Consider the following 14,914-nt stretch of genomic DNA (forward strand, 5'->3'; position numbering starts at 1 on the left):
CTTGGAACTACTTAGAACCAGCTAACCTAAGGACATCACACACATCCATGCCAGAGGCACGATTCGAACCTGCGACCGTAGGAGCAGCGCGGTTCCGGACTGAAGCGCCTACAACCTCTCGGTCACAACGCCCGGCAGCGAATTTTCTTGCTGGTGGTATGTCGTTATTATAAATCACGTAATTCTTTTTGTATTGGACTTTTGAGTGCTTTTATATAGTGTTTTTTGACAGCCATTGACAGTTTTCACTCCAACGACGCTTTATGGTTTACAGAGCAAAATATATCGCGGGAGTTCAGGGATGGCGTTTGAGTTTCAGAGGTTGTAAATCTTTAGTTATACGAAGCTTAAGGCTATCTATTTTATTATACGGTGTGTCATTTTTATCCGTTTCCCTTTTCTAGTAATTCAATAAAATTTTCTAATTAATTTTTATGTTTCACATCTGTTTGTTCGTTAAGGATTTTAAATTTTTTCCTATGTACGCAAATTTCCAATTATTCTAAACAATTTATACACAGAACTAAAATTTAGACTAGAAAAAGAGTAAAAAATCCATAAATTTTTTGGACTTAAAAAGGGCAATAGTAATAACCACCACAAGTTCTAAATTTATAGGAAACTTTCTACTACATGCTTAATTGCAAATAAATTCTTGTCACCCAGATTCACATAAATATGCATATTTCAGGAAACTGATCAATAGAATCATAAATTTATCTCTCAGAAATAATGCTATACAAAGTGCAATAACAACACTACAATATATAGTGCAAAGAAATGATTTTAACCAAATACAGTGCTCAAATTATATGAAGAATATTTAAAGCTTATAGCAGTTAACACATATAGGCACACCTGAAACGAGAGGATGGAACTAAAATAACACCAATCTACGTATCAACAGAATACACAGGTAACATATGGAGCAAACTGAACAATTTTCTAAAGAGTACGGTTGTAAAACTAGCATTTCGTTCAAGCAATAACCCGAAAACAGAAATAATATCAGAAAAATATGAGATCCCTATTTTTCTTATCTGGGCATTTAGAAAATTTTCTGTGACAACTGCACAAAATCCTCTATTGGACGAACAGGAAGAAACTTTGGAATCAGGTCCAAAGACAACAAAAAGAAACTGTGAAAGTAACCAATAAAGTTTTTCTACATGTTGTTGTTGTTGTTGTTGTGGTCTTCAGTCCTGAGACTGGTTTGATGCAGCTCTCCATGCTACTCTATCCTGTGCAAGCTTCTTCATCTCCCAGTACCTACTGCAACCTACATCCTTCTGAATCTGCTTAGTGTACTCATCTCTCGGTCTCCCTCTACGATTTTTACCCTCCACACTGCCCTCCAATGCTAAATTTGTGATCCCTTGATGCCTCAAAACATGTCCTACCAACCGATCCCTTCTTCTAGTCAAGTTGTGCCACAAACTTCTCTTCTCCCCAAACCTATTCAATACCTCCTCATTAGTTACGTGATCTATCCACCTTATCTTCAGTATTCTTCTGTAGCACCACATTTCGAAAGCTTCTATTCTCTTCTTGTCCAAACTAGTTATCGTCCATGTTTCACTTCCATACATGGCTACACTCCAAACAAATATTTTCAGAAATGACTTCCTGACACTTAAATCTATATTCGATGTTAACAAATTTCTCTTCTTCAGAAACGCTTTCCTTGCCATTGCCAGTCTACATTTTATATCCTCTCTACTTCGACCATCATCAGTTATTTTACTTCCTAAATAGCAAAACTCCTTTACTACTTTAAGTGTCTCATTTCCTAATCTAATTCCCTCAGCATCACCCGATTTAATTGGACTACATTCCATTATCCTCGTTTTGCTTTTGTTGATGTTCATCTTATATCCTCCTTTTAAGACACTGTCCATTCCGTTCAACTGCTCTTCCAAGTCCTTTGCCGTCTCTGACAGAATTACAATGTCATCGGCGAACCTCAAAGTTTTTACTTTGTCTCCATGAATTTTAATACCTACTCCAAATTTTTCTTTTGTTTCCTTTACTGATTGCTCAATATACAGATTGAATAACATCGGGGAGAGGCTACAACCCTGTCTCACTCCTTTCCCAACCACTGCTTCCCTTTCATGCCCCTCGACTCTTATGACTGCCATCTGGTTTCTGTACAAATTGTAAATAGCCTTTCGCTCCCTGTATTTTACCCCTGCCACCTTTAGAATTTGAAAAAGAGTATTCCAGTCAACATTGTCAAAAGCTTTCTCTAAGTCTACAAATGCTAGAAACGTAGGTTTCCCTTTTCTTAATCTTTCTTCTAAGATAAGTCGTAAGGTCAGTATTGCCTCACGTGTTCCAACATTTCGACGGAATCCAAACTGATCCTCCCCGAGGTCCGCATCTACCAGTTTTTCCATTCGTCTGTAAAGAATTCGCGTTAGTATTTTGCAGCTGTGACTTATTAAACATATTGTTCGGTAATTTTCACATCTGTCAGCACCTGCTTTCTTTGGGATTGGAATTATTATATTCTTCTTGAAGTCTGAGGGTATTTCGCCTGTCTCATACATCTTGCTCACCAGCTCGTAGAGTTTTGTCATGACTGGCTCTCCCAAGGCCGTCAGTAGTTCTAATGGAATGTTGTCTACTCCGGGGGCCTTGTTTCGACTCAGGTCTTTCAGTGCTCTGTCAAACTCTTCACGCAGTATCGTATCACCCATTTCGTCTTCATCTACATCCTCTTCCATTTCCATAATATTGTCCTCAAGTACATCACCCTTGTATAAACCTTCTATATACTCCTTCCACCTTTCTGCCTTCCCTTCTTTGCTTAGAACTGGGTTGCCATCTGAGCTCTTGATATTCATACACGTGGTTCTCTTCTCTCCAAAGGTCTCTTTAATTTTCCTGTAGGCAGTATCTATCTTACCCCTAGTGAGATAAGCCTCTACATCCTTACATTTGTCCTCTAGCCATCCCTGTTTAGCCATTTTGCACTTCCTGTCGATCTCATTTTTGAGACGTTTGTATTCCTTTTTGCTTGCTTCATTTACTGCATTTTTATATTTTCTCCTTTCATCAATTAAATTCAATATTTCTTCTGTTACCCAAGGATTTCTAGCAGCCCTCGTCTTTTTACCTACTTTATCCTCTGCTGCCTTCACTACTTCATCCCTCAGAGCTACCCATTCTTCTTCTACTGTATTTCTTTCCCCTATTCCTGTCAATTGTTCCCTTATGCTCTCCCTGAAACTCTGTACAACCTCTGGTTCTTTCAGTTTATCCAGGTCCCATCTCCTTAATTTCCCACATTTTTGCAGTTTCTTCAGTTTTAATCTACAGGTCATAACCAATAGATTGTGGTCAGAGTCCACATCTGCCCCTGGAAATGTCTTACAACTTAAAACCTGGTTCCTAAATCTCTGTCTTACCATTATATAATTTATCTGATAACTTTTAGTATCTCCAGGGTTCTTCCACGTATACAACCTTCTTTCATGATTCTTAAACCAAGTGTTACCTATGACTAAGTTGTGCTCTGTACAAAATTCTACTAGGCGGCTTCCTCTTTCATTTCTTAGCCCCAATCCATATTCACCTACTATGTTTCCTTCTCTCCCTTTTCCTACACTCGAATTCCAGTCACCCATTACTATTAAATTTTCGTCTCCCTTCACTATCTGAATAATTTCTTTTATTTCATCGTACATTTCTTCAATTTCTTCGTCATCTGCAGAGCTAGTTGGCATATAAACTTGTACTACTGTAGTAGGTGTGGGCTTCGTATCTATCTTGGCCACAATAATGCGTTCACTATGCTGTTTGTAGTAGCTTACCCGCATTCCTATTTTCCTATTCATTATTAAACCTACTCCTGCATTACCCCTATTTGATTTTGTGTTTATAACCCTGTAATCACCTGACCAGAAGTCTTGTTCCTCCTGCCACCGAACTTCACTAATTCCCACTATATTTAACTTTAACCTATCCATTTCCCTTTTTAAATTTTCTAACCTACCTGCCCGATTAAGGGATCTGACACGATTTTCTACATATGAAAAGCATAAATGATAAGGCAGAACAAATCAAAAATGCCTTTCCAATTCTACATAAAATACCTAAAGGTCATGTTATCAACATTTTAGATGAACTGGAAATTTACACTTATGCAAAAAAAAAGTATCCGAACGCCATTCTTAAACAAGAAACAGATTTGAAAAAAAAATACTCAGAAAACTTTATTGCCGTAATAGAAAAAGGATTAAAATGACACGTAACATGAAAAACAATAGATAACCTTAAGCTTCACATAATTACAAATTTACTGTCTCCGAAACTCAGACACTGTCCCCGAAATTCAGCGATATAATTTATTTTGCAAACATAAAGCATAGCTGGAGCAACAACTGTCAAATAACCTGTCAAAAAGTACTATGTAAAATAACTTAAAATCCAATGCAAAAGAAGATATGTGATATATGATAACGACGTTCTACCAGATAGGTAACTCACTCCAAGTTGCATCTTGGACGTTACTCCTCCTAGACATAAGTACACATGACGTAATATTACGCATAAAATATATAGACGTAATTGTTAAATATCAACAGAATCACCTGAAAATGTCATTTTCGACAAAACGAGCTTGTTGTGAATCAATGTAATCAACACGAGTTAAACAAAACAATTTTCTGCTAACTTTGTACCGATTGAAAGAATCTGTCATACTTTGACTTTGTATATGCTGCGAGCACAGTAGAGAAGAAGGTAAAAACTACCTACGAATTTCAATAAATTCGCCATGGTGTGTGCTATATTTTTATTCATTCTGGACGTACCGTATTTAGGGTGGCCTGTCTTACCTTTCTCTCCCTGTATCTAGGGCGATTTTTTAAAATAGTTACCATCTGTGGAACACAATCCCTGAGAAGATAAGAAGCATAGGGACATAAAGGCATACGGTCGGCTATGCGTTCCGAGTGAGGTACACCCATTTGAAGATTGAGACTGAAGATCTTTGACAATGCACGTTTCAATGAATGAAATCAGAGAAGAGAACACACCAGGCTGATGGGAATGTTGTGTCTGTACTAACGTTTTAGCGTCACACTCAAGATGACAGCAGTTTTCTCCATGAGAAAGTGCGACTATTCGTATCACTTACAGCGCGTGAAGACGTTATTACCTATGTACTTGCCTCCATAACGACTCTGTAGCATAAACACCATGCATGGACACCACGTGACGTGCAGTTTTTCGTTCTAAATACAGAACAACCCATTTGTCAATCAAATATGTTAAAAGATAGTCTGGAATAATTGACGCTATTGTATTTTGTATTTCACATTGGATTTGTGGAACGTGACACATTGACAAATAGAAGCATCTGTCATAATTTTTGAATGATGTTGAGTGATAACATCCAAGACGGCGAATATACCTAATTTATAATGAAACTGGGTGTTTTTCGATTAAGGAAAATACCGATGTAGGCTAATGATTTCTTTCAATGAATTTAATGAAGTGTAGACCCAAGTATAAAAACCTATTTCAGTTTCGATGGTATGCTGCAACTGCACCATACATGTTTCAACTAAATGTAAGCGGTTCCTTCAGTGGTTGTCGAAAGGAATTATTGTAATAATTTGTATACAATAAATGATCGTCTTGAATCTTTCAAATTAGCTTGGTTAGGAAACAAAACATGAGGGGTGTTTTTTAAGTAAGTGCCATTTTGAAATTAAAAAAATACGTGCTAAGATATCTCAATAATTTTATTTTTACATGAAAGCATGTACATTAATATACGCACTGACGCCATTACAGTCTGATTCTTCCTTGTTTACGTTGTGTACTGAGTGTTTAAGATGCCTCCGATAATCGTGAGTCCCACCGACTGTGAAGTACGGGCTGTTATAGAATTTCTTAGTGCTAAAGGCCTAAAAGCGATCGATATTCATTGTGAGATTTGTGCAGTTTACGGAGAAAACATTATGTATGATGGAATGGTAAGAAAATAGGTGAGATCATTTAAAGATGGCCGTACAAATGTGCATGATGAACAACGGAGTGGGCGTCCTTCGGTCGTTAATGAAAGTTTAGTACAGGACGTGGACAATAAGGTGAGAGAAAACAGACGATTTACGATTTCCTCCATGCGGGATGACTTTCCTAATGTTTCTCGTAGTGTCTTATGACATTGTGACCCAGCACTTGAATTACCGAAAATGGTGCGCACTTTGGGTACCGAAAATGTTGACGGGTGTGCACAAAACCAAACGTTTAGACAGTGCATTGACTTTCCTTGAGCGGTACCACAACGACGGTGATAATTTCTTAAGCCAAACTGTTACGGGCCTACGGCACACCAGAATCAAAGTATCAGTCCATGGAAGTTGAGCAAGGGCATTGTTTTGCTGCAACACAATGCCCGTCTGCATGTGGCGAATTGGACCAAAGATCTCATCACATCTTTTCGATGGGAAACTCTAGGACAACCTCCGTAGAGCCCCGATCTTGCGCCCAGTGACTACCATCTGTTCCTGCACTTGAAGAAGCACCTGGGCGGTCAGCGTCTTCAAGAAGATGACGAAGTCAAAACAGTGGTGATGCAGTAGTTAACAAGTCAGGCGGCAGACTTCTATAAGGAGCGTATTCAAAAACTGGTACAACGTTATGACAAGTGCCTCAATATTGACGGAAATTACGTAGAAAAGTAGGTTGAGGTACAGGCTTTCATGTAAAAATAAAATTATTGAGATATCTTAGCATGTCTTTTTTTAATTTCAAAACGGTATTTACTTAAAAAACACGCCTCGTACAATTCAGTTCCAAAACACCTGTAATAGTCACCATTACCTACACCAGAGAAGGCAACAACTGAAAAAAATGACAGCAAGCATTAACAGTATAATAGAAAACTTTTGTCCCGCATTAGACCTGTACCCAACTGGCGCAGGTTCCGTACGTAGTTCGCTTCATGATGACCCTTTCTTGTCTCTGGAAATGAGTTAAAATATTATTAGAATCAGGTAACCGGGAAATACGACAGCTGCTAATCAAGGGTACTTTCGTAATTCTGTATTCAGAAGTGCCAGGGTTGCCTGGAGAGTATAATGTATTGCACGGACAATTTGAGTGTTCCCAGTCGTTATATTCGTTTCGTTCTATTATAATGTTTCATGATCCATTCCGGTTGTTGTAAAGATATAAATGAATTCCAGACATGGGAATGAAATTATTAAATAAATGGAGATGAAAACAGTGAATATGTAGTGATGTGAAATACCAGCGCAATTAGTTCAGTATTCTGAACTTGCACTGAATTTATTAGAGACCTGGAAGCGAGCTTGGACAGCCCAATAGTTAAGGCGGCTGTTTTTGATAAGCTGGAGATCCAGGTTTGAGTCCCAGTCACTAAGATATTTCCAGTTACACAATCATTACATTGCAGCTTCAACATATCTCGACAATTTGCATTGATATGTCATTATATCTTCATTCATTCCACCCCTCTCGATCCATACATTTTATTTACGCAGATTTAATTCATTTCATGTACAGGATATCATAAATAATAGGGAAAAGTGAGAGAAATGAAAGTAAACAATAACAGAAGGAAAACATATCCAACATACGTAGGTCTACCCGCGACTAATTTCAATATAAAGTAATGTCTTCGTAGAAGTCCATTTGTACTATCAACATTTTGATTAAGTTCCTATTTAATTGGTCTGAAATTTTATCCATGGCTCATGGTCGGGAAATGCAATTGAATAATGGCTCACCAGCTCATTTTTCTGCTGATGTAAGTGTGTACGATGACAAGTAGATGAAAGGCAGCACGTTTTGTACTATCGCGAAACATGGGAGAGAGTGTCACAGAAATGATACAGGATTTGGGCTGGATATAATTAAAATAAAGGGGTTTTTCGTTGCGATGGAATCCTCTCATGAAATTCCAGTCACCAACTTTCTCCTCCGACTGCGAAAATATTTTGTTGACACCGACCTACATAGGGAAGAATGATCGCCACGATAAAATTAGGGAAATCAGAGCTCGTACGGAATGATATAGGTGTTCATTCTTCCCGCGTGCTATACGAGATTGTAATAATAGAGAATTGTGAAGGTGGTTCGATGAACCCTCTGTCAGGCATTTAAATGTGATTTGCATAGTATCCATGTCGATTTAGATGTAGAAGTAAGGCGTCAGTGTCGTATAAAACGGATATGTTGAGCACGGTCCATACCTTGGCCTCCAAGATCACCTGTCCTCAGCCCTCTGGATTTTCTGTCTGGGGTCATCTGAAAAATGAATTGTACAGTACTGTCGTTGATATGGTTGAAGATGTGGAGTAGCGAATTGTACAGTCTTGTCAGGATTTACGAGGCGATCCAGGGTATTTGCAGAAATTCGTAACTCTCTGCAAAGTAGAGCGGAGTACTGCATCCAAATGTCATAACGGATGGAACACCTCATTCAATGAGTATTCAAATTAAGTTTATCTTTCCCTCTGTAACCACTTGTAAACCATTACTAAAGCCAGCGGCATCAATTACAGCGAAATTGCATAATACGCCATACTACGCGCAACAGCACGACTGAAACGGCAAGATATGCAAACAGCAGTACCACACCACATTACATATACATATACACATCTAACTCTAAGATGAAAATTTCCATCAATGCAGTATTAGCAGATAAATTGGTCTCCAAACAGAACCACTACACTAAAGTAATACATTAGATGTTGCCGTCGTATTACTATTTATTGCCGTTAACACAACGAAACTCAACAGGAAAACGTATATAGCTGAGTGAACCTGCATAGTGCATTATAAACCAGACAGTCACAGAGTGGGATGGAAGATCTCATCTCTAAATATTTGTATGTTCCACTTACAAGACGTTTACGATCTCCGCACACTTTCGCTGGCTTGATCACGTGGTTGATATTAAGATGATTTGAAAGCCGTGACCCAATAATCACGCTGACACATTTTATAGTCAATCGTCGGCCTTAAACGCATGCCTGGAGCTCATATTCCGATGATGACCTCATAGCTTCAGAGGATGTTCGTACTAGTCTCTAGAAAACCAGAAATTTTCATTCAGTTTATTAAAAGAAAAATTCGACATTTCTGGGATAACTATTTGTGTTTGCATCATGGATCAGTTTCATTGAAGCATGTCACAGAAAAAAGTCTCAAAAATGACTTCCGTTTAAGTTTTGCACTGTGATAAATTTCATGTCTGCCATTTTGAGATTTGCAGTTTAACCAATGCCCCACGGTTTCTTGGCTAGATTTCGTGATTCACATGCGTCTGTAACACATGTGGGATAAATTTTACAGTGAGGTAAGTCTACCAACAAGCTTCTAATGCTTTAAAATCGGTAAGTAACAAACTATATGCTATTTTATTGAATACTGAAGTCAACAAAACATTAATTTTTCATGGGTCTACGAGTAATAACAAAGATTAGACAAATTCAACAGTGATGAGGTAATTGTGCTAGAAATAAACAGCTTGTTTAATTTAAAACTAGTACCTGATGATCTAAAAAGGTAAGGAGGAAAAGAGGATGAGGGGAACTCAGAGGAAAACATCAATGAGATCAAAAGGGGGGGGGGGGGGACAGAGAAACAAGAATTAGCAGCATGATACTAGAACGAAAATTCAAATCCTATATTTACCTTTGACGGACGATACTTCGTTGATGAAGAGATGAGTAATCGTTGTGGTATATGGTTCAGTAATCTGCTAACGGAAAGCGCCAGCGTAACTGAGCAGAACTGCAGCAATAGATGTCTTCATTTGATGGCACTGTACACAAAAACACTTGACCACTAATGAAATTTTCAATATTTATATGCACAGCATTTATACATAATTATTCATAACCGTCTTTCAGAAACCCACAGAGTAATGTCACATCTTCTACCACTACGTGAATTCACACTTTCACTGGCAATGTTTTCGATTTTGGGAAAGATTAATCGTTTGATAAACTTGACGGATTTAGGTTAATCAAATGGGATAGCAGGAACTATGGACACTTAGGAGGAAACGGTGTTTCACTTGGCAGACACTGCTGCAGATAAGGCGCTTTACATTGGGGTGGCTGGGAGAGAGAATATGGTCAAAAAGAGGGAAAACGTTTTTATAAGACGCGAACAGACAGATACCATTGACGAATCAACATTTCAAGTTGTCTGTGTTGTTTTGGATATTTCTGCGCTTTTCAAAACTAGAATCAGTATTTTGTGCTGTAAATGAAAAACAATTAAGTTTCCTCAAGTGTGAGACATCAATTGTAGTGGTCCACTTCCGAAATCACTCTAAAATTATTGGGAGCCTGTAGTAAATACTGAAAAAGAGCTGCTTATCTAGTTGCTGTTGGAAATGCTGCAGTTGGAAGAAATGGGCACCTTCGCTGCTCTGGCAAGCAGGATCTCGATGACAGTCACATATCGCTTACACAGGGGAAGAAGTATACTTGTTGTTTGCGTCAGGTAGAGAACAATTAAGCACTGGACAGTAAAACACAAAACACACGACTGTGCAGTTGGCACCGCACGTGATGTTTGACAGGAGCCTGGCATCAAGTCACGTGCATTTGTAAGCGATAAGGATATGAGATGGGAGCAGCAGTATCGACGTACGGCGTCACAGAGCCTCGGCGTACCCGCAGCTGCCCACCCGCTACGAAGCGGCGGCCGCGCGGTTCGGACTTGGCTGTCGCGGCGCGGCGCGGCGCGGCGCGGCGGTGACGTCACGGCACCTGTGGCGCTTCGCGGCTGGAGGCTTGGGGCCGGCCTCGTGTCCCGGCGTGCACTGGCCCTCCGTTCGGCGCCTCGCACACCGGCCCGGTCGCGCGCGACACAACGAAAATAGCCGCCCCTCCGCCGCTAAAGATAGCGCGCCGCCGACCGCCTCAATGCCCATTCTTCCCGCGGACGCCGCAGCGACGCTACGCGGCCTGCTCCCGTTTCTGCACCCTTTATTCCGTCGCGTCGTCTTCGTACGCCCCATGGAACATTTCTAGCTCTTGATGCCATCTCTTTATATCCGTATTAACTTCTCAATCGATAGAATACACAGTAGTAGACGAAGGGGAAGGTGGGGTAAAGTGACCAAATTAACGAAAATACTACACTACTGACCTTGCTACACCAAGAAGAATTGGGATGATAAACGGGTATTCATAGGACAAATATATTATACTAGAACTGACATGTAATTATATTTTTCGCAATTTGGGTGCATAGATCCCGAGAAATCAGTACCCAGAACAACTACCTCTGGCCGTAACAACGGCCTTGATACGCCGGGGCATTGAGTGAAACAGAGCTTGGATGGCGTGTACAGGTACAGCTGTCCATGCGACTTCAACACGATACCACAGTTGACCAAGAGTAGTTCAAATGGTTCTGAGCACTATGGGACTTAATATCTGAGGTCATCAGTCCCCTAGAACTTACAAATACTTAAACCTAACTAACCTAAGGACATCACACACATCCATGCCCGAGGCAGGATTCGAACCTGCAACCGTAGCGGTCAAGTAGTTCTAGACTGTAGCGCCTAGAACCGCTAGGCCACCCCGGACGGCCGTCAAGAGTAGTGACTGGCATATTGTGACGAGCCAGTTGCTCCGCCACCATTGACCACACGTTTCAAATTGGTGAGAGTGAAACGTCCCCTTTGAACAATTTATACACGACTGTGCTTAAACTGACACACAATAATTTTAGCGCAACGCAATCTGACTTTCAATAATCCCTACAAAAGAATGGCCCTGACTAACATTAACCTATACGTTTCACAAATCACTTACCTCACAAAAATCTTCGTTACTCAAGCTACTGCAATACAACGAGCGCCACTACTGCCAGCTAAATAAAAGATTCAAACTACTGAAGGCACTAACTACTGATAGGCATAGTTAGCAAATGAAAGATTTTAATACAGAACAAACAATGTATTTACCTTAATATATCAGTTCGTGACACCAATTCTTACAAATTTCAAAACTCCGCCATCACTTTCCCCACATCCACCACTGCTGGCGGCTCACCTCCAACTGCGCAACGCTACTTGCTGTTAGCATCCAGCTGCCGCTGCCCGACACTACAATGGCAGACAACAATGCAAACCAGCCACAGACTGCACACGGCACACCCAGTGATTTTTATACAGAGCGCTACGTGGCGACGGCGTTACCAATAACAAAACCTAAACAGCCTACTTACAAGAGATCTGGAGAATGTGCTGGCGAGGGCAGCAGTCGAACATTTTCTGTATCAAGAATGTCCCGTAGAGGGCCTGCAACATGTGGTCGTCCATTGTCCTGCTGAAATGTAGGGTTTCGCAGGTATAGGATGAAAGGTAGAGCCACGGGTTGTAACACACTTCGTTTCAGATGTGTTACGACCCATGGCTCTACCCTTCACTCTATCCCTCCGAAACCAGTTGCTCGGCCACCATTGACCAGACGTTTTCAGTTGGTGAGAGATCTGGAGAATGTGCTGGCCCATACAGGACCTGCAACATGCGGTCGTGCATTATCCTGCTGAAATATAGGGTTTCGCAGAGATCGAAAGAAGGGTAGAGCCACGGTCGTAACACACCTGAAATGTAACGTCCACTGTTCAAAGTGCCGTCAATGCGAACAAGAGGTGGCCTAGACGTGTAACCAATGGCGCCCCATACCATCACGCCGGGTGATATGCCAGTATGGCGATGAGGAAAACACGCGTTTACCGCGATGTCGCCAAACATGGATATGACCATCGTGATGCTGTAAACAGCACCTGGATTCATCCGAAAAATTGACGTTTTTCCATTCGTGCACCTAGGTTCATCGTTGAGTACACAACCGCAGGCGCTCCTGTCCGCGATGCAGCGTCAACGGTAACCGCAGCCATGGTCTCCGAGCTCATAGTCCATGCTGCTACAAACGTCGTCGAACTGTCTGTGCAGAAGGATGTTGTCTCGCAAACGTCCCATCTGTTGACTCAGGGATCGAGACGTGGCTGCACGATCCGTTACAGCCATGCGCATAAGACGCCTGTCATCTCGATTGCAATTTTAATGGCCAGCAGTGTAAATTTTCTTCAAACCCTGTTTATTGATAAAAACATACCGCTTAAACTTTTTGAATCTACAAATTTTAAAATATCGTTCAAAATAATGAAAAGTAAAAGAAATCAGTAGCACCTACAGTCATTTTTCTGAAGCACAACGTAGTGGCCTGTTTTCCCGACCAGTGAGTTAAAGTGCCTAGTGTGGGCACACATACTCAAAAAAAGTGGACAGAAACCCTCTTCTGTCTGATGTAACGCCTCTAAGTCTTCTCTTAAGAGGACGCAATGGCGAACAAGCTTCACAAAAATTCAATATTTTTGCCTAGTTTAATAGTCCAATTATTTGGCTATAAAATGCAATTTGTTTCATTCATATCTGACGATTAGATTCTCAATTATTAATTTTGGTGTGCGGCATGGTAACTAAGTGTCACGCCCACTTTTAGTCGGTCTTGCTGAGCGTTGACAGCAGTGCTGCAATTATTTGTGTTCCCCGGATATTCTTATTTCGGTTGCAAGACAGTCTTGTTGTTTCTACACTACTGGCCATTAAAACGGCTACACCACGAAGATGACGTGCTACAGACGTGAAATTTAAGCGGCAGGAATAAGATGCTGTGATAAGCAAATGATTAGCTTTTCAGAGCATTCAAACGAGGTTGACGCCGGTGACGACACCTACAACGTGCTGACATGAGGAGAGTTTCCAATCGATTTCTCATACACAAACATCAGTTGACCGGCGTTGACTGGTGAAACGTTGTTGTGATGCCACCATCACGTTTCCGGCTTTGATAAAGGTCGGACTGTAGTAATCGCGATTGCGATTATCGTATCGGGACATTGCTGCTCGCGTTGGTCGACATCCAATGACTGTTGGCAGAATATGGACTCAGTGGGTTCAGGAGGGTAATAGGAAACGCCGTGATGGATCCCAACGGCCTCGTATCACTAGCAGTCGAGATGACAGACATCTTATCCGCATGGCTGTAACGGATCGTGCAGCCACGTCTCGATCCATGAGTCAACAGATGGGGACGTTTCCAAGACAACAATCATCTGCACGAACAGTTCGACGACGTTTGCAGCACCATGGACTATCAGCTCGGACACCATGGCTGCGGTTACTCTTGATGCTGCATCACTGACAGGAGCACCTGCGATGGTGTACTCAACGATGAACCTGGTTGCACGAATGGCAAAACGTCATTTTTTCGTATGAATGCAGGTTCTGTTTACAGTATCATGATGGTCGCATCGTGGTGAACGCACATTGGAAGCATGTATTCGTCATCGCCATACTGGCGTATCACCCGGCTTGATGGTATGGAGTGCCACTGGTTACACATCTTGCTCACCTCTTGTTCCCATTGACGGCACTTTGAACGGTGGACGTTACATTTCAGATGTGTTACGACCTGTGGCACTACCCTTCATGCGATCCCTGCGAAACCCTACATTTCAGCAGGATAATGCGCGACCGCGTGTTGCAGGTCCTGTATGGGCTCGTCACAATACGTCATTCACTGCTCTCGATGAACTGTGGTATCGTGTTGAAGCTGCATGGGCAGCTGTACCTGCACACGCCATCCAAGCTCTGTTTGAGTCAATGCCCAGGCGTATCAAGGCCGTTATTACGGCCAGAGGTGATTATTTTGGGTACTGATTTCTCGGGATCTATGCACCCAAATTGCGTGAAAATGGAATCACATGTCAGTTCTAGTGTAATATATTTGTCAAATGAATACTCGTTTATCATCTGCATTTTTTTCTTGCTGTAGCAATTTTAATGGCCATGAGTGTATGTCTGCCATCCTGTGTGCATTATTAACTATCG

At 41.2% G+C, this 14,914-nt stretch overlaps 1 protein-coding gene across 1 annotated transcript in view; it reads right to left on the minus strand.

Annotated features, from left to right (window-relative positions):
* Nucleotides 1-10,812, minus strand: part of LOC126284935 (TWiK family of potassium channels protein 18-like) — a 1,181,210-nt gene extending 1,170,398 nt beyond the window's left edge. Inside the window, exon 1 of the mRNA XM_049984198.1 lies at nt 9,685-10,812. The gene's annotated coding sequence lies outside the window, so the exon portion shown is untranslated. The remainder of the gene's footprint in view (nt 1-9,684) is intronic.
* Nucleotides 10,813-14,914: the final 4,102 nt, after the last annotated feature.

Source organism: Schistocerca gregaria, chromosome 8 (assembly GCF_023897955.1).
Source record: "Schistocerca gregaria isolate iqSchGreg1 chromosome 8, iqSchGreg1.2, whole genome shotgun sequence".
In the NCBI taxonomy this organism is placed as follows: domain Eukaryota; kingdom Metazoa; phylum Arthropoda; class Insecta; order Orthoptera; family Acrididae; genus Schistocerca; species Schistocerca gregaria.